The sequence below is a fragment of the Oncorhynchus mykiss genome, chromosome 9, assembly GCF_057628025.1.
Source record: "Oncorhynchus mykiss isolate SJ-2025 chromosome 9, ASM5762802v1, whole genome shotgun sequence".
Classification (NCBI taxonomy): domain Eukaryota; kingdom Metazoa; phylum Chordata; class Actinopteri; order Salmoniformes; family Salmonidae; genus Oncorhynchus; species Oncorhynchus mykiss.
In genome coordinates this window covers 65,112,074-65,125,375 of record NC_143030.1, presented here as the reverse complement: position 1 = coordinate 65,125,375, position 13,302 = coordinate 65,112,074, and the positions used below count along the sequence as shown (strand labels likewise).

General features: G+C 41.2%; 1 long non-coding RNA gene and 1 pseudogene across 2 annotated transcripts; one reads left to right on the top strand and one right to left on the bottom strand.

Annotated features, from left to right (window-relative positions):
- Positions 1–68: 68 nt before the first annotated feature.
- Positions 69–2,405, top strand: LOC149981302 (uncharacterized). Its single transcript, XR_016483390.1, has 2 exons — positions 69–177; positions 566–2,405. It is a non-coding gene; the product is annotated as an uncharacterized LOC149981302 (long non-coding RNA).
- A 220-nt stretch (positions 2,406–2,625) lies between these two features.
- On the bottom strand, positions 2,626–13,015 carry LOC110532559 (rac GTPase-activating protein 1-like; annotated as a pseudogene). The gene is made up of 17 exons (XR_016483389.1): positions 12,818–13,015; positions 12,290–12,377; positions 11,977–12,179; positions 11,688–11,827; positions 11,495–11,570; positions 10,392–10,445; positions 10,218–10,298; positions 9,998–10,115; positions 9,621–9,760; positions 9,331–9,495; positions 9,094–9,192; positions 8,551–8,747; positions 8,141–8,246; positions 7,842–7,974; positions 7,459–7,587; positions 3,070–3,181; positions 2,626–2,771 (listed from the first exon to the last, which is right to left on the bottom strand). The product of XR_016483389.1 is annotated as a rac GTPase-activating protein 1-like (transcript).
- Positions 13,016–13,302: the final 287 nt, after the last annotated feature.

Here is a 13,302-nt window from a genome sequence, read left to right as displayed (position 1 = left end):
GTCATTATGGTTGGGTTAATGAATAATGCTGGGGATAATGTGACAACGGTACTCATGTTCTAACCTCTGCAGGCTTGGAACATTCCTTTTCATGCGGATCGTGAAGGACGGCCAGGATCGCAGGTTTAACCATGCGAGACAGCCCAGGGATATTTTTTGTGTACTGGAATGTTCAAGGTACTTTGAATCATAATGGTCACCGGCTTTTATTTTTCTCACTCAGCCACAGTAGCAGTGATTTCCATCATCCTTAAGCAACCCGATGTAGCCCATTAGAGAATCCACTTTAACTCACCGCTCAGTCTTATTTGCTCCTTATAAATTTACGAGATTAGGATAGCCACTGATATCAGGGTTGTGCCCAAATGGGAGAGAACATAAATTAGTGTTAACATTGCACACTGATAGTATACAGTACTCTTTTGCAAATGTTTTCTTCTATTTTGGTCCCAGGTGAATGTCTTGTTGAGTAGGTGCATAATCTTGACGTGTACAAATATTATTTAGACATCTTTGATCTATTCTACCAATGGTTCAGTCAATTATTTATTCCTCTACCTTTCAGTTGTCTGGGTGTTTGACGTGCTCGCCCACCCTCATGCTGAACAGTGAGCAGCGAGATGAGCCCTTGGGGGTGAGGGACTATCTGGGCTGGGGGATATGGAGCCGTGGCTTTGTCACAGAGGCCATCACAAGTGGCTCTTCAAAGGGAACCCAGATAATGCTGAGTCAGCCTGGTGGGCTTCCTTAGGGGAGGTTGACCTTTTTATAATCTTCATGGATGCAGTGGGGAAGTATTCTCACTACAAAGTGCTGTAAACATGAGTCATGACCACTCTCAAAACATTGAATTAACTTCCTGTATTTGTATGTTCATTTCATAGTATATTAATTTACCCAGGGAATAGCCTCAATCCAGCCTCCACAGGGAAAGTTAATCCAGAGCGGGCTGTGGGGCGACAGCCAGCACCCTAACTACCTTGGAGATACTGCAGTGGTCTGGACTCTGGCTCTACTTCGTCTGTGATGAAGGGTCCCCAGTATGCCATCTCCTCTGTTTGTCTGGTTCCTGCTGCGTCACGTTAGTGGCATTCCCATCCTGGAGAAGCGGGGTTCAGACTCTGCCTTCCAGAACACTCCTCTGGCCAATTCCCGAGTTCTGATGTTGCACACTTTCTAATAGGATGTTCTGGCTCAAGGGGAAACTTTCTGAACAGGACCACTAATCATCAAGCACCCAGTGTGCTGGTTCTCTCCAACAGTCTCTCATTTGAAGCACACACACCGAAACTTCATTGTATGAAACATATTGTTCAGAGAACACCCAGTCTTGACAGACATTCTAAATGTGGAACAAATGCTTTGATATAAACTCCTTTTCATGCAATTGCTGTGCAATAGCTTACTGTTATGTTCATAGGCAAATTCATATGCTCTTTACAATTTCTCAACACTACCATTCCAGGCATGTACAAAGGCAGTTCATGCAGTAGACCTACTTGTACAGTTTCTGTGCATGTCATCTAGGACCAATTCATTCCTAACACCGTAGAATGACATTTTCCCTTCCTGGGAGCTAGTGTCAAGATTGGCGTAACAGAACACATTGTAGAGCAGAGACCTGACAGGTCCCCTGCTGCCTTCAAAATGATCTGTATACCATCATGTGCTTTTGTTCAAGTTTTCAGCAATACCAGAAAATGCAATAATGAAACAAAGACCATTTTAAATACTGGTCCACAAAAATCTTTGATCAAAGCAAATTTGACATTTTGTTGAAATGCCACCATTTCTACACTCTGGTTCTCTGATGCAGCATTCAAGCGTTTTATGCAGTTAGAGGTGCAGAACATTAGTCAGAACCAACCTCCCATTGTGCAAACAAGAGTCATATTGGCCAATACTGTAAGTTATATTTTTAGAACACTCAGGAAAGGAAACAAAGGAAGGTGAATTTCTTTCAAATGTATCCTCAAGTTGCAAAATTTGCTCAAGTCACCAAGCATACAGCTGCATGGTTACCTTAAAGTTAGTTGATTATTGCTAAAGAATGCTGCAGACATTTATCAAATGTGCCAAATTAATATTACTACACTGTGGCTAGTCTTGAGTATGTAAAAGACAAATTGAGTGAAACATGTACAATCAAACTGCTTAAGCATGTAGACGTTACGAAAGGTGATTATATAAATTAACAGGAAAATATTTTTAAAAATGCCACATGCAATAATAACTCAATTCAAGTTTGGCATAAAAAGCTCTATGGAATGTTGTTTTCTAACTGGTAATGTGCAAGTTAAATTGCGTGTTAGATATAAGACAATCCCCTGCCAAATTTCAGACGTGCGTATTCTCAACCAATGTTCAACATTCTTTGTAAATAAATCACAGAAAGATACTGCAAACCTCATTGTATCTACAAACCTAGTAGGTTTCATTGCCTGAGGTTATGTTAAATCTTGATTTTCTTTTCTTTTTTTAAATCAGAGCTCCAAAAGAGACCTTCCCTTTTGGTTGGAAAAATATCCTGTTACATACTAAAACCGTAGCATTTTGAAACACAAAATAGGTGTTTACAGCATCTGTGGAAGCATTAGTCTTGTAAAAAATAAGTTTATCAATCTATTGCTAGGTATTGCATTTATTTCCCATTAGGTGAACAGAGCTGCCCAGCGGCTGCTTTGGATTACTTGAGGAGCGGAGATGCAAAGAAGTTTCCTGGGCGACTGGGGAATCCCACTACCACAGCAGACCTACTCTTACTCCCAAATCTGAAAGTTATAACACCACACACATATTAGTCAGGCAGTATTAGCATTAGTCAACAGAAACCAACGTTATAAGGAAGTGAATTAAGACTTGGGTGAAAAATTTACTCATGTCATTCACCTTTACAATCTGATAATTAGGTGAAAATGTACTCCAGACTGTCAGGTTTATAGACCAATGGTGTTTGCTTCGAGACTAGTGACAACTCAAGTCCTTCAGACAGGATCTTCATACACATTGCAGTGACCTACAACACAAAATGCTGAATAATTTAAATGCATGACAGCACAGAGTGCTTATTTGGGCGTGGTCTTGCTCAGGGTGGACCTCATGCGTTGACCCAAGGAGCTGGAGGACGGTGTTTTGTTCATCTGGTGGTGCTCTGGAGTTGTGAGGGGACCCAGCATGCTCACTTGAACAATATTAACACAGTCAACATTAGTCATATTACCACAGTTTGTTACCAAGCTGTATATTTTCATTAGTTCTTATAAATAAATAAAAATCCTTAAAATCTTCAACATAATAACACAAGAACCTAATAGAGATTTGTAGGGATGCATCCTATATGGGTGAACATATTGGAATCGACCGAAATTAGCTAAAAATGCCAACATTGGTATCGCCCCGATGTCTAGTTTAACGGTGATGTGCAAAACCGATGTCAAAGCTGACGTGCATACCTATGTAAAACGTAGGTACATGACGTAATGACGCTACACAGCATTTCTAACCTAGCCCACAATGTCTGCTGTGTGGATCGAGCAGTCATTTGAAAGAGTAAGAACATTTCAGCAAGACAACTCAAAGGCGAAATCCATTAAAGCCAAGATAATGGAATTCATTGCCCTTGAAAATCAACCGTTCTCTGTCGTGGGTGATGTTGGCTTTCGTGACTGGTCGAGCACCAGTACACACTACCAAGTGTGCTATTTTTCAGATGTTTTCCTACCAGAGTTACACAGTAATAGCTTCACGACCAACTATGGAACGCCATTTGGGTATTTGCGTGTTGAAAAATCTACATGTCAAATAACACTATTTGACACGTTAAATAAGCTTTTAATTTGACACGTCAAATAACACAGTTCTATTGTAGAATGTTGTGTGTTCTGAATTTGCACGTGCAAGCCAAGCGCCACCAGTACTATTAGTAGCACTGTCAAAGCTGTACAAAAAAAAGCCTGTAAACAAGCAAACACCGGCCACAAACGATGTGTTTACAATACCGCGTTGGTAATTAAAGCATTATTTGTTTGACTGCAACTTCTGGGGTAGCTAGCTAGCTTTAGCTTGGTATCTAGCTAGCAACAATACAACCAGCCTGAAAACAATGACCAGTAAAAACTGCAGTCATTTTCATTATTTTTTGCAATGATTTAGGAATCCTTGTGAGTAAGTATTAGCTAGGTAGCTACTTGTTGTTCGACCTATTGAAATTGAACTTCAGTTCATGAAAATACATAGCTAGCCAGCTACTTAACCCTGTTGCCCAAAGCTAACGTTATAAGCAGCCAGCTAGCTGCATCGCAAATATTAGCATTGTAGCTCTTATCGCAGGACTGTGTGAAATCACCTACCCAGTCAGCCTATTGTGTGTACTGACTTTTATATTGTACTGTACAGCTTTACCTCAATGATCCCCAATCCTTAGGTATCAGTCTACTCAATACCCAATATATGTTTTCCCAATGTCCTCCTCAGAGTTATCAGACTCCAAAACATCTATGCAGTATTGTTTTTCTTCTGGAACAGTTTTCAATACACATAGGATGACAATACATGTGGCTCAATTCACAGTTGTTTCAGAGTCCCACAATATGAGCTGACTGATAACCCATGTCATTGATCCACAATCCATAGGTAGGGCTGTACAGTGAAATAAGTATGCCCCCAATGGAATTCTAAAGTACTATACAGTGTGATTTCAACAGATTTGTCAAATTAACAAATTGTCTTTTGATTGTGTTTTGTTGATTTTATATAACATTGCACCCTGATCTATTCGTATTAATTTGCATCACTGTCAATGAAATACTTTTATTTTGAAAGCTAATCGCAAAGTCCACTATTGTGGCTAGCTTCACATAGATAGGTCCGACCACCATTAAATCAAAAATAACTGTCATATATATATATATATATATATATTAGATGATGACCCCTAGCTATATACAGTTGAAGTCGGAAGTTTACATACACATAAGCAAAATACATTTAAACTCAGTTTCACAATTCCTGACATTTAATCCAAGTAAAAATTCCCTGTCTTAGGTCAGTTTGGATCACCACTATTTAAGAATGTTAAATGTCAGAATAATAGTAGAGAGAATTATTTATTTCAGCTTTTATTTCTTTCATCACATTCTCAGTGGGTCAGAAGTTTACATACACTCAATTAGTATTTGGTAGCATTGCCTTCAAATTGTTAAACTTGGGTCAAATGTTTCAGGTAGCCTTCCACAAGCTTCCCACAATAAGTTGGGTGAATTTTGGCCCATTCCTCCTGACAGAGCTGGTGTAACTGAGTCAGGTTTGTAGGCCTCCTTGCTCGTACACGCTTTTTCAGTTCTGCCCAGAAATGTTCTATGGGATTGAGGTCCGGGCTTTGTGATGGCCACTCCAATACCTTGTCTTTGTTGTCCTTAAGCCATTTTGCCACAACTTTGGGAAGTATGCTTGGGTCATTGTCCATTTGGAAGACCCATTTGCAACCAAACTGATGTTTTGAGATGTTGCTTGAATATATACACATAATTGTCCTTCCTCATGATGCCATCTATTTTGTGAAGTGCACCAGTCCCTCCTGCAGCAAAGCACCCCCACAACATGATGCTGCCAACCTCGTGCTTCACGGTTGGGATGGTGCTCTTCGGCTTGTAAGCCTCTCCCTTTTCCTAATATATATATATATATATATATATATATATATATATATATATATATATATATATATATATATATATATATATATATATATATATATATATATATATATATATATATATATATATATATATAACGATGGTCATTATGGCCAAACAGTTCTATTTTTGTTTCATCAGACCAGAGGACATTTCTCCAAAAAGTACAATCTTTGTCCCCATGTGCAGTTGTAAACTGTAGTCTGGCTTTTTTATGGCGGTTTTGGAGTTGTGGCTTCTTCCTTGCTGAGCGTCCTTTCAGGGCATGTCGATGTGAAACCATTTTACTTTGATATAGATGCTTTTGTACCCGTTTCCTCCAGCATCTTCACAAGGTCCTTTGCTGTTGTTATGGGATTGATTTGCACTTTTCGCACCAAAGCACTCTAGGAGACAGCATCTCTTTCCTGAGCGGTATGACAGCTGTGTGGTCCCATGGTGTTTATACTTACATACTATTGTTTGTCCAGATGAACGTGGTACCTTCAGGTGTTTGGAAATTGCTCTCAAGGATGTACCAGAGATCTACAATTTGTTTTCTGAGTTCTTGGCTGATTTCTTTTGATTTTCCCATGATGTCAAGCAAAGAGGCACTGAGTTTGAAGGTAGGCCTTGAAATACATCCACGGGTATACCTCCAATGGACTCAAATGATGTAAATTAGCCTATCAGAAGCTTCTAAAGCCATGACATCATTTTTTGGCATTTTCAAAGATTTTTCAAGGCACAGCCAACTTAGTGTATGTAAACTTCTGACCCACTGGAATTGTGATACAGTGATACAATTAACAATTGTAAACAATTGTTGGAAAAAAATACTTGTCATGCACAAAGTGGATGTCCTAACCGACTTGCCAAAACTATAGTTTGTTAACAAGAAATTTGTGAAGTGGTTGAAAAACGCCAACCTAAGTGTATGTAAACCTCCGACTTCAACTAAAACAGATTTAGTTTTGCTATGTTTTTGGGGAAGAACATTGTTTGCATCCATGAACTAGCTAGCTTTTCTTTCTGACCAGCACTGTAGGTGCGCGAGACAACTTTAACAGCATCATAAAATACGCATCGATGAATCGTTGTGACATATGAAATATGAGCGATGGTGCAATCAATGTGTAATGTGTAATAACTACTTAAAAATGAATGAACGCGTTAAATGATGTGACGTGCAGTCATATTCAGGTCCTGATTGGTCAACAAGGTTATTTGACATGCATGTTTTTTGACACGCAAAGACCCAAACTGCATTCCATACAAATCCTGGTTGACAAGGAAACAAATTAACAACGAAACAGCAAGTAAGTGAAAGAAATAGGTTTTGATTATGTTTTACTGGTAATGGGGACATATGTAAATGCACAATATAACTTTATGGTCAGTGTGGTGTGTGTAACCTTTTATTTAACTAGGCAAGTCAGTTAAAAACAAATTCTTATTTACAATGACGGCCTACCCTGGCCAAACCCGGAGACGCTGGGCCAATTGTGTGCCTCCCTATGGGACTCCCAATCATGGCCGGATGTGATACAGCCTGGAATCGAACCAGGGACTGTTGTGACACCTCTTGCACTGAGATGCAGTGCCTTAGATCACTGCATCTATGTGAGTGTGTTAACTATTTAACTGTACTAAAATGTTTAAAACGCCGCAAAAATTTAAAATATCGGATATCGGTATCAGCCAAAAATGTCATGTCGGTGCATTACTAGAGATTTGGTTTTGGGTTGACAAGATAACGCTTTGCTAGACTCATGCACTCGCTCACCTTTATGGTTAGGGGTATAATAGTTAGGGTTCTTGATGATCATGTTGCATCAGGTTGCAGCTGGTCAAGGTCCACCATCATGAACTGGCTCCAGTACTCCACCGGCAGGCCCAGCAGACGCTCAATAACCTGGGTAACAATAGAAAAACAGTAACTACTATAAATCACTCATGAGGGGAAAAATACAGTTGTATTGAATTGAAACGAATTACAGCCTATTGCGTCGTCATCTTCCAAGCAGGCAAAACAGATCTAACAACTTGCAAGACTAAGACATTGTTTTTGAACAAAAATGGCAATCATGTCACTTTTGCAGCCCATGTGTTTTTGTGAAGAAATACTGCCACTTAAAACAAGAGCTGTGTTGTTGTAATGTGTCTTACCTTGGGCTGGCGTTTGGTGTCCTGTATGGTTGTCATGGGCTCTGGGTCAGGCACTGCATGGCCAACGATAGTAGGCCCGAACACCCGTGCCAGATTGGGGATGTCCATCTTAGTGTCCAGGCTTTGGGTGACCCTGAAAGAGTTTATGGTGGTCAATAAGGATGTAGGGGAAAAACACCTGTCACAGAATGCAACAAGCATGGCCTCTTTCTACAAGACATGTCAAGAAAGGCTTGGTTGTTCATATACAATTAAGTGAGTAAGCAGAGCTCATAGTTAAATGCACAGCAGATGCTCACCTCTGGAGATGAATGGCCATGAAGGCCAGGGTGGCTCTGTTGGCCTGTGGCAGGTCACTGATGGTCTGGTACATCAGGGCAATGCTGTTATCCTCATCCACAAGCTCTGAGGACAAAGAGTGCAACGTAGAGATCACAGAAGTTAAGTAGCAGGGGAAAAAAAAGTTTTACTGTAGAGGAAGAATGTGACATTGCATAGACTTAGTAACTATAGTTACTGGTGACTAAGAATACCATGAATGAACACTGAAATATACCACATTAACTATTACTAACCAAAACATTCAGCGTGCCCCAACACAAAATGGCTATGCAAAACAACCAAAAGACACCTTTATTCAGTCGACCACTGGCCGAACAAACCACAGAGACTGATAAAGTTGTTTTATCGCTATAGAGCCAACACCTACCTGCAGCCTCCATGAAGGTGCGGTTGAGGCGGAAAGTAAGGAGGGGCTCTGAGGTTCCTGAGGAAGTCCTTGAGGAGGCCAGTGATGCAGTGGATATCTTCCACCTTGCTGAGCAGCGGGACAGTCTTCCCTCGCAAGAACTTCTCCTTCAGTTCCTTCACTGTGAGGTCAGAACCAGACAGCCGATAGAGGCCGGTCTGGGAGTGAAAAGAAAGAGCATGGTGAAACTTAAAGCGTGAAACACAGAAGCTATAAATTCTACTGTATAAACAAATTGTTTTTATTATATTTAACCTTTATTTAACTAGGCAAGTCAGTTAAGAACAAATTCTTATTTACAATTACGGCCTAGGAACAGTGGGTTAACTGCCTTGTTCAGGGGCAGAATTTTTTTTTTTTTGCCTTGTCATCTCTGGGATTTGATCTAGCAACCTTTCGGTTACTGGCCCAACGCTCTAACCACTAGGCTACCTGCCACCCAAACTAAGCCATAAAAGGCAGTAATGATTCAGCCCAGTGTGAGATTGAGACAAAAACACTCACCTCATGTAGGCCCCTCTGCTCAATCTCATTGACACAGTGCACCACCAAAGAGGGAATCATGGGAGATTGGACATGGGAGACGTAGTCTGCAAGTTTGCCATGGGAAGGAAATAAAAGTAAAAGAGAATGTTTATCCCACTGAACTAAACTCAAGAGATCTTTGAAGAAAAACAGATTTACATCAGAATAAAAGTATTGGAATACAAGCAGAGAAGTACAATGGAATTTTCCCCTTACCTCTCCAATTTTGACAGGAGTGCCACCCAGGATGGGGATGCATGGCAGGGGACAGCGTTCACGACACTCTGGGTGGGTGACCAGTCTGCAGTCACGACACTTCAGGGAGATCTTCCCAAACTTGATCCTCTTGCCACAAGGCACACACGACTCAGGCTTGAATACCTGTGCATGCGGTAGAATAAAGCTTTTAACTCGAAAATAAGAACCAACATTTTCTGCCTTGCTAAATTAATCTCATGTCACCCATGCATTAACCCTCTCTGTCTGAAAACAAATTACATTCCTACCGCTTTGGAGACAAATTTGTGATTACGGACACTCCCGTTGCCCTGGGGTGTGCTGGGTTCCTGAGGCCTGCTGTCGCTCTCTGGCCGGTTGGGCATGACATCCTCAGACTTGACTGACTCAGAGTCCCACTCCAGTGTAGCTAGACAGGACAGACAGACAAAGGTAAAATACAGATCAGAGTCTGACAATGCAGTTCTGATGAGTTATGAACATACATTTGTCACATTGTCAAGGATAAACTAATATAGTCTAGCTGCCTGCATCTTTCCAACTGAAAATCCTATCATGCTTCAACATACAATACTAACTCTGAGTAAAATACAATCCTCCATTTTAAAGTTGATCAAATCCACAGTAAATGAGTAAAAGCTCTTACCAGTTTTTCTCCTGCTCCGGCTCCAGTAGGGAACAGCCTCAATAGTAGAGACGGCTTCGATGGGTCCTCCGTCAGCAGGCACGGTCACTGTGGTCTTGGCCACAAGAGACTCATTTCCCTACGACCATTAAACATAACATCAGTCAAGTCACTGTAAACTTCAACAGTATATCGAGTAACAGCTCTCAGTTATCTATAGAAATTAAACTAAAATCTTTACCTTCTCAGACGTTCTGCCTGTTGATCGAGACCTTTTGGAAGCACTTGGGGGGCCGTCAGTGAAATTTCTAGAGGTAGAGCGCTGTAATGAAGAGGGCTAACATCTTAAAAACTCCACACATAGATGTTCAAGAAATGGCTGGCAAATATTTTGCATCCAATACACTTTGTTTACCCTTTTTTCACGTTTCTTCAGCCGCATAGTTCTCATGATGGATGAGTCTCAGTCCTGGAATGGTTAATCAAACGAACGGACCGGGTTCATTATTGCAAATACACTATATATACACTCAAAAGTATGTGGACAACCCTTCAAATTAGTGGATTAGGCTACTTCAGCCACACCCGTTGCTGACAGGTGTCTAAAATTGAAAACACAGCCATGCAATCTCCATAGACAAACATTTACAGTAGAATGGCCTTACTGAAGAACTCAGTGACTTAATGTGGCACCGTCATAGGATTCCACCTTTCCAACAAGTCCGTTCGTCAAATTTCTGATAGAAGTAACAACGGCTCAGCAGCGAAGTGGTAGGCACACAAGCTCACAGAACGGGACCACCTAGTGTGTAACGCGTAAAAATAGTCTGTCCTCGGTTGCAACACTCACTGCCAAATTCCAAACTGCCTCTGGAAGCAACATCAGCACAATAACTGTTTGTCGGGTGCTTCAAGAAACGGGTTTCCATGGCCGAGCAGCCGCACACAAGCCTAAGATCACCATGCGCAATGCCAAGTGTTGGCTGGAGTGGTGTAAAGCTTGCCGACATTGGGCTCTGGAGCAGTGGAAACGCAGTGATGAACCCTTCACCATCTGGCAGTCGGACAGACTAATCAGGGTTTGGCGGATGCCAGGAGAACGCTACCTGCCTAAATGCATAGTGCCAAATGTAAAGTTTGGTGAAGGAGGAATAATGGTCTGGGGCTGTTTTTCCATGATTCGGGCTAGGCCCCTTAGTTCCAGTGAAGGGAAATCTTAACACTACAGCACACGACATTCTGTGCTTCCAACTTCGTGGCAACAGTGTGGAGACTGTTATAGCAGCAAAAAGGGGGGGGGACCAACTCCATATTAATGCCCATGATTTTGGGATGAGCGGTTCAATGAGCAGGTGTCCACATTGTTTTGGTCATGTAGTGTATATAGCACATTATCGTCTCAATTACATATTGTATTGGTTGTCTTAGCCCTTCTCCCTGCTAATGGTTTGGCTATGAGTAACATAATTGATGATTCAGAGGCTCAAGAATTTAGACAAGACAAAAATAAAAGCTTACCAGAGAGTCATCCGTTTTATCATAGCTGATGTCTGATAAAATGGAGGCAGACTCATCTATGGTCTGCAATCTATGGAAAACAAAATGAAATACTAGAACACTTCAGATGTTGATATGTTAACAGAAAATGCTTTGATAAGCTTTCAAACTCTGGAAGAGGAGCAAGACACTAGCAAGGGATCCTTAACTTTTTCTGGTGTTAAGGTTGGCTCGTGCTGCCTGAGATTGAGCGTTGAGGAAAGCCAGAGCAGAACGCTGCTCTTCATTCAGCTGGAGGCTGTTGCTGGAGCCCTTAGTGATCAGAAGCTCCCGAATCAGCTGGATCTGACAGTCCTGTAACACAACAGAACGCAGGGAGAAGGAAGGTGAGAGGAGTTGTTTAAAGCCATTCAACAGTTTCTTCAGAGAAGAGTGAACCAGTCTGAGGGTACCAGTGACGAGAATAAAATAAAATATGAATTAGACTTGCTGTGAATACACACCAACTTCTCACAGTTAGCCTCTGCCTTCTGGCGCCTGCGGATCTCCACGTCGACTTGATTGCGAGCATGCTTGAGTTTTACTTCCAGGGCTCCCCTCTCAGTTTCTGCTTTGGCAAGCACTTCCTTGCAGGACCCTAGGTCCTGCTCAAACCTGAGCCATCTACGACGACAGTCCTCAAAGTTGAGGGCCATCTGGATGAACTCTGATACGAGAAGATGCACAATAAAGGTGTGGTAGCTTTGAATATATATTGTACAGCATTGTCTATACTATTAATCTCCATGTCAAATCAAATTAAATACAATTACTTACGGGGTTCAATGCTCTCATTGAGTATGTCAACATGAGACCGCAGATTGTCAAACAAGCTGTGTAGGTTTAACACAGGAGCGTCCATCTTCTGAGAAAAATAAGGGCACATAGAAACCTCTGAAAATAAGTTTGCTAAATGTCAATAGGTGAATAACCTCGTCCCCAGGCTAATTGCGGATGGGCGAAAGTGTCTGGTGGTGGTGAACCCTGGCTGATCATTCATCTTAGCCAACTATGATGAACAGATCAACTGTCTTTTCCTAATCCAAAAAATAGCACAGAATACAAAATTCAAAAAATGCAATTTCCCAATATTAGCGAACCAAATTTGCCACATAAGTCACCCAAATTAGCTAAAACCTGCACATACAATTTAGATGGAAGGAAAGCAACAGTAGATTTAGCTCAGACGCTAACGTTAGCTGGCTACAGTAGCTAGCCAACATTGCTGGCGATGTGTAATTTAAAAAACTCATGTACAGCTAACAGTTAGCTACTAGCATGCTAAAGTTAGCTGCCACTACATACCGTTTGAGTCCACCACACTAATGAAAAAAGGCAGACAAAACAGAAAAATCTTTGCACAGCCAAATGTTTTGACCTGTTTTTGCACTGGATGATCAAGTTTGTTATTCTTTTGTTTGGGTTATCTCACGCTAAACTCCTGGAAGTGTGTACAAGAAGCAAGGCAGGCGCGTTGCATTTCAAATTTACTCACTAGCCAATGAATATCAACTGACGTTCTTCACCTAGCTGTAAATCAACGCACACATTGCGGTTACCACAGCCACAGTGTCAAAATTAGCTTTATTGTAAAAAAAGATTTGTCTTAATTTAAGGTTAGGCATAAGGTTAACAGTGTGGTTGGGTTCAAAATCAGATTTTATGAAGATACATTTTTAAATAGGTGGCGTTTATGCCTTGTGGTTTGTGGTAACTATTGGCGACTGCCCCATTAAACGACTGATGTTAGCTCTGATCCAGTATCCCCCAGTCCAGGCTTTCCTCCCCAC